The following is a 7,049-nucleotide window of genomic DNA, read 5'->3' on the forward strand; positions in this document are numbered from 1 at the left end:
GAGGCGCAAGAAAACAAAAATATACTCTTTTACAATTATGGTTAAAGCACAAACCAAAAAAATACACTTATAACTACACAAATAAAACAAAACCACATAAAAACATAATACTAATTCATAAATGTAAAAAACACCAAGTTAAGTTTATACTTCACGGAGATATTAACATATATTTAACGTTTTAACCTAAGTACCTAACTAGTGCTATTAAACTAATGACCATTCAGTGTCACTTGAAACTTTTTTATTTGTTCTTTTATATATCTGTAACATTTGGACAAGTTCAGGGGTTTATTTGTGTATTAGGCCTTAATATATTGCATACTTACACTAAAAACGAATAGAATAAACATATCCGAGTTTCTTCTTTCTTTGTGATTTCTTATGGCACTGCACATTTGAGGTAGGGGAATGATTTTCATAGATACATATTCTGAGTTGTTAACAATCTTTACATTGATCTCTGATTTCATATATTCATTGAATGAGTGAAGGGAGAACAATGTTTCATCTCTTTGGATTTATAATGTGTGTTGGAGCTACAGTAGCACGTGCTCTCAAGACCGTTGTTCAAGGGATTTTGCTATCTTCTGAAGGGTAATAAATGATGATTTACCAGGGAAAGACTTCACTCGATGAACTTATTAATACATATAGCACCAGTAGCTATTGTATTTCTTATTCCTACTGCTGTTTTTTTTTTATGGAAAGAGTTCTTGGGATCACAACATAGTGTATCTCGTCTTTAATTCTTCTCTATTTATTTTGTGAATTTGGCCAATTTCTTGGTCAATAAACAAACCAGCGCTAAAGCTCCATGTACCATTCAATTTCAAAAATTTCCATCATTTATTTGTCTAGGGGCACCAGAAATGTTATGGTAACGCTAGTCTGAAGAAATTTATGTGTCTGAATGCTCAAATTTGAAAAGTCTTTTATGCAATTTTACCAAAAAGAGAAAGATGACTGCTGTGTAAGTTGGATATTGTTTAGTTTTAATACATTATCACTTTTGTTCTGAGAAAAGCAAGCGGAAGTTTTTCCTCCATGGATTAAGAACTATAGGGATGTCACTTTAGTTTGTTTTGTTACTACAACCCTTTATTTGTTGGGGTACTCCACAAATGAAGATGGGTATGGGCAGAGGCAAAACTACCCCTATAAAAGATGGTTCTCGACAGCCGGAAATGCATCAATCCAAACAAACTAAACATAGTGATATTATTAGTTGCAAATTATGAATGAGTTTCCGAATGCTATAGTATGTAGAAAATTATGTGCGATAAACGAACAATCATAATAACAAAAATTATGTGTCAAAGTCACGCTTTCTCGGAACTGTTCAATCACTCTTTGTTGTTTTAAATTCTCATCTAGGCCAACAAATGCTTTTGGTGAACAAGGTTCTGTCAATACTGCAACTTCATATGCTTCTAAACGTATAGGGCATTCTCCACAATCTCTTCACATATGCCTGTTGAGATCAGAATATTTTACCCATCAACATAAAATAATAACAACTGGCAATATTTCAATAAACTCCTTTCATAAAAAAAATTAGTCTACAAGGTTTCTATAGCTGGGTGAAAGCATCTAGGGAAGCATATAATGATCATTTGGAATTGGCAATTCAACATAACTGGGTGAAAGCTTGTGCCTGTGACTACAACACATTCATTTTCTAAATTAAGTCAAATACCAAAATAAGTCTGATATACCTGGACGAAAACCTTCCTACCCTATGGACCTCTCCTCGACTCGACTCTCCAATCATAATTGATAAACATCATCATTCTTCTACCCGGACAGTTTACTTTCTTTACCTTGTATTTATGCAACTAAAAGGCAGCAGTTTATATCTTTTTAAACGCCAATATGGAAAGACACATGCTCTTGTATGTTGCACCTTGGTTTCGAACTTGAAAGAGTTGCCAAACTTTGAAGCAATGGCAGTACATCAGCATTATCATCTAGATAGTACCTAGCCTTACTTGGTTTTTGTCCAACACTGCATACAAAAATCTAAGGAGCTGAAGAACATAACAAACTCAAAGCTGTTTTCGATATGCTTTCGAACATGTCTTCATCCGATCTGTGGCTTCATCAGTGGTTATTGCAGAAAGTATTTTCTCTCCTACAAGCCCTTTAGTGAGTCCCTTCATATTAATTAGTCACTGTAAGATTCAAGGATTGATAGAAAAAAGAAAACCCGTACACAACTGATAGTGTACTGTGGCTTCTGCTGCAAAAGTTGTTCCACAGCCAACAACTTAGATAGTGTAGGCCCAACATTGGGATGCAACAAGACAGAAAGTGGGGCACATAGGCAGCATATAATGAAAAAGAGGCCATACAGGAATGCCAGACAAGTTGACTAATGAATGCCAGACAAGTGGGGCACGTTGACTAATGAATGCCAGACAAGTTTCATACAGGGGAGACAACTTCATGATAACATTATCTTGGCCCAGGAAGCGGTGCACTCGATGCGTATAAAATCGGGAAAGAAAGGCTTTATGGCAATTAAAATTGACCTGGAAAAGGCGTATGACAGGTTGAGTTGGGATTTCGTCTCAGACACCCTAAAAAGCACAGGAATGCCCCCGAACTGGGTCTCACTAGTGATGCAATGTGTCTCCTCTTCAACCATCCGTGTAGCTTTCAATGGAGAGCTCACTAACAGCTTTAAACCTTCCCGGGGTATCCGCCAGGGTGATCCCCTATCCCCTTTCCTCTTTGTATTGTGTATGGAACGACTGAGCCAAACGATACAAGCCAAAGTTAACGAAGGCAGCTGGAAAGGGCTTTCGTTTACTAGAAATTGCCCTAAACTCACCCATCTTTTTTTTTGCAGATGATCTCCTCTTGTTTGCGGAAGCCTCTTCTACACAAATGAATCTTATCAACAGCTGTCTGGATGATTTCTGCAGGATGTCTGGCCAAAGAATTAGCCTGGCAAAATCTAGAATCTGCTTTTCCAAAAATGTCTCATACACCATTGCTCGCAATCTCAGCCAGCAAAGCGGATTTCCCCTCACGGCCTGTCTTGGTAAATACCTTGGGGTTAACCTGCTTCAAAAACGCACTACAATCTCCGACTTCCAAACTATGGTCAATAATGTAAACGGGCGTCCGGCAGGGTGGAAAGCCAGGAGAGCGACATTGATCCAAGCAGTATCGAATGCCATCCCGACGCACACAATGTGCACGAATCGCATCCCGAAGTCCACAGCTAGGAGAATTGACAGTCTAAATAGGAATTTCCTATGGGGTAGTAAAGATAACAAAAGGAAAATTCCTCTAATTCCATGGGGGGAAGTGTGTAAACCAAAAGAGAAGAGGGGAATAGGCTTAAGGACTACAGAGGACCAAAATAAAGCCTTACTGATGAAACTGGCGTGGCGTATCATTCGAGAACCTGAAACACTCTGGGTCAAAGTTCTAAAAGCAAAGTACTTTCCCAGTTCGGATCTTTTTAATACCAGCAATCGCACGTCCAAATGTTCGCACACTTGGAGAAGCATTCTTTCTATTATAGGTGATTTCAAGAATGGGTTGATTTGGAGTGTCGGGGATGGGACTACCATCAATTTTTGGCATGACAAGTGGCTTGGGGATTTCCGGTTGTGTGACCGTGTGAACCTTATCCCGGAAACACATCTCAACTACAGAGTTAGTGACTACACAAATTCGGAAGGCATTTGGAATTGGCCAATGGTTGAAAGATGGATCCCCCTGGAGCTGCGCCTTCGGATGGCGGCTGTCCGAATGGATACCTCCGGTTTAAATAGAGATGAATTGATTTGGAAGGGAACCAGTAGCGGGCGTTTCACACCCAAGTCGGCCTATCAGATAGTGCTCAAGGAAGGCTGGGATATTGAAAATTGGAATTGGCATTTTATCTGGAAGCTCAAAGTTCCACACCGAATCAAATTCTTCATGTGGACAGCCTTACATGACCGTCTTCTCACCAATGTCGAACGGAAAAGACGTCACCTGGTGGATTCTGGTTCGTGTCCAGTCTGTAATCGGGGGGAAGAATCAACCCTCCACATCCTTAGAGATTGTACAATAAGCAGCTGTGCATGGAAGAACCTTGACCCATCCCTGGAGCTAGGTAATTTTTTCTCCCTTGATTTTGGAAGCTGGATGTTGGAAAACTTAAAAGATGATAGCAGGGGGTTTTGGGGGGTCAAATGGAACACCATATTCGCTGTAGGTATATGGTTTCTTTGGAAATGGCGGAACTGCTTCATTTTTGACAATAAAAGAGACATACTGGATGATAAAATCCGTTGCATCCAAGCTTTCACCAATTTAGTTGAGGAAGCGGATCCAGAAAACAAGGATAGGCCCCAAATCGACATCATGATTAATTGGATTAAACCTAACCCCCCCTGGTCTACGTTGAATACAGATGGGTCGTGCTGCTCGAGAACGAACAACATCGGAGCAGGTGGATTAATAAGAGACACCAATGGTAGATGGATAAAAGGTTTCGTCCATAACATTGGCAAAGGGGACAGCTTCCTTGCTGAATGTTGGGGGTATTGACCGGTTTGGAACTGGTTATGGATCTCGGAATCCAGTTCATTTGTGTGGAGTCGGACTGCGCGGAGTTGATTACCCTGCTAAACGGCACGTCTGAGAAACTGGATATCCACCCCTTGAAGGCCATCCTGAGTAACATTTCAAGTTTCCACAAAAACTTGAACATAAAATTCCAACATATTTATAGAAAGGCGAATCGATGTGCGGATTGGATGGCTAGAGAAGCTATGAAAGCTCCCTGGGGAAAGCACACACTGATAGATCCTCCTTCGCATCTGATGCAGCTGATTGAGGAAGACTTTCGTGGATTTATTCAAAATAGAAGGGTGAATGCCCCAATATAGTAGTTTGTAGCTGGTCCTGGTTCGTTTGTTTTCCCAGGGCCTGTGTTGTTGTTTTTTTTTCTTTTTCCCTGCTTTGCGTTTTGCAAAGCACCTAAAATACCAAAAAAAAAATGAAAAAGAGGCCATAAATGATGCTAAGGAAAACCATGATAAAACTTTGTAAACATCAGGAGGAAGAAATGTGGGAAACCAGTTGAATTCTCCCAGCAGCCTCTAGGAAACTTCTTCCTGTTCACTTATATCTACATCAACCTTGAGCAATCCCACATAAACAACATCCTAAATTTGATTGCACCTTTGAGTATGTATTTTTATATGCAGCAACCTTAGATCGTACATAGTTCAAGTCTGACATTTTGTTGATGCTGCACACAACCAATCAACAGTCAAAAATCATTCAAAATTTTCTAGATCCTACATAGTTCAAGTCTGACATTTATAAATCAGCGGAGCCTAAGCATGATTTTGAGACAGTAGTATGATAGACATACCTATATAAAGTATCTTCACTGAGTACAAGCTTCTTGAAAATCCACCTTTGTAACTAATAGATTGGAAAATCAGAAGAATCACAGAAACAAGACTAGGCAAGTCAATGAAACTACGCTCATGCGTTTCATTTGTTTGCCCCTTCTCTACCTACAAAACTTAATCAAGTCAACTAGATTTTTTTTAGGGATAATAACGTTAACGTAGAAAATGGTACAAATTTAGCCATAATATTTCCTTGAAAATTACAGGCAAACTTTGCTTCAAAAGTGACAAAAACATTTACTAAATAACAGGTACCTCAGTTGATGTTCCTTCTACTACTTGGGAAGGATAGACCAGATGCTGATTTATGAATGCAGTTTGTAAACCCATCAATGCCATCTTGAGATATCAATGTCCAAAAGCGATGAAATATAAACTGCTGCTTCATTGTTTCCTGCGAGATGGAGGGGTTGGTAAACCCATAAACCCACCCCTCAGAACCTGTTACTGCAATTTCTTCTCTTTCTGTAGGTAAGAACCAAAATGAGCTGTTTATGTAGGTGTATTCATATTGTGTCAGGTCTTCAATTGGTAATTTGGTAGAGTCACACCACAGTTTGATCTGTCAATCTTATCCATTTGTGAGTTTTTTTTTTTTAATTTCTTTAATTATTAAAATCTATTTATTACAAATAAGTTCAGATTTAACCTAACCTTAGGTAGATTTAATCCTAACATATAAAATACATGTTTGTAAAGTCCCATGACATAGTTAAATAACATTCAAATCGGTTTTTTCCAAATTTTTGGTAATGTAAGGCTAAAATTAATCTTGTTTAAAAAAATTAGGGTTAAATTTTCACAACATCATATGTTAGGACTCGCTACGCACTCCACCCGAAAATGTTAGAGTCAAATTCGATTCTTATCCCATTTACTAATTATACTAAGTGCACTTTCTAGCAAACCTTTAGAACCAATTTCACCTTATTTAGTGTCCTTAAGAAAAGCCCTCATGACTATATTTTACGTACAACTATAAAAGTTCTGAAAATTAAGCTAGATTTGTACTAGAAAAGTAAACTTAAGTGGTTTTGAATAAACTTAAAGAAATTTTTCGCTTATCATATTCTAATCAAGTTGGATTTTGCAATTATATACAAACTCAGTAAGTTAATTAACCACCCCGAGCCATAATTTATCAGAAACATGGGCCGAAACTATCCTTGGTCCCTTTTTTATCTCCGCCCTTAGATTAAAGCCATTAATCTTTCAAATAGATACATTAAACAATTAATCAATTATTTTTTAATACATTAAACTCTTGACCTTTTAAATGAATATACTAAACCTCACTCAATCAATTTTTTTAACACATTAAAACTTTATTTGACGTATTAGTTATGTAAATAATTCAAAATTTGTTTAGCATATTGGAAAATTGTCAGAAAATCACTGTTCATTTAGTGTAATAATTGGGTTGGCACGTCAGCACCAGCACCAGCACGGTAAACTCAAAAGGGAAAGTAGAATTTCAAACCAGCTGCATTCACACAGGAGGCATTCCAAACATATGCCTTTATATCCATCAAAACCTTAACATATGTTAAAGATATAAAAAGCAAAAGGAACACAAACTTGGTATTGCAACTGAAAAATGAAACGTGTCATACATCATAG

At 37.9% G+C, this 7,049-nt stretch overlaps 1 long non-coding RNA gene across 1 annotated transcript; it reads right to left on the reverse strand.

Annotated features, from left to right (window-relative positions):
• Nucleotides 1-4,151: 4,151 nt before the first annotated feature.
• On the reverse strand, nucleotides 4,152-5,869 carry LOC136201526 (uncharacterized). Its single transcript, XR_010673890.1, has 3 exons — nucleotides 5,685-5,869; nucleotides 5,387-5,534; nucleotides 4,152-5,260 (listed from the first exon to the last, which is right to left on the reverse strand). It is a non-coding gene; the product is annotated as an uncharacterized lncRNA (long non-coding RNA).
• Nucleotides 5,870-7,049: the final 1,180 nt, after the last annotated feature.

The sequence above is a fragment of the Euphorbia lathyris genome, chromosome 7 (genome assembly GCF_963576675.1).
Source record: "Euphorbia lathyris chromosome 7, ddEupLath1.1, whole genome shotgun sequence".
Taxonomy (NCBI): domain Eukaryota; kingdom Viridiplantae; phylum Streptophyta; class Magnoliopsida; order Malpighiales; family Euphorbiaceae; genus Euphorbia; species Euphorbia lathyris.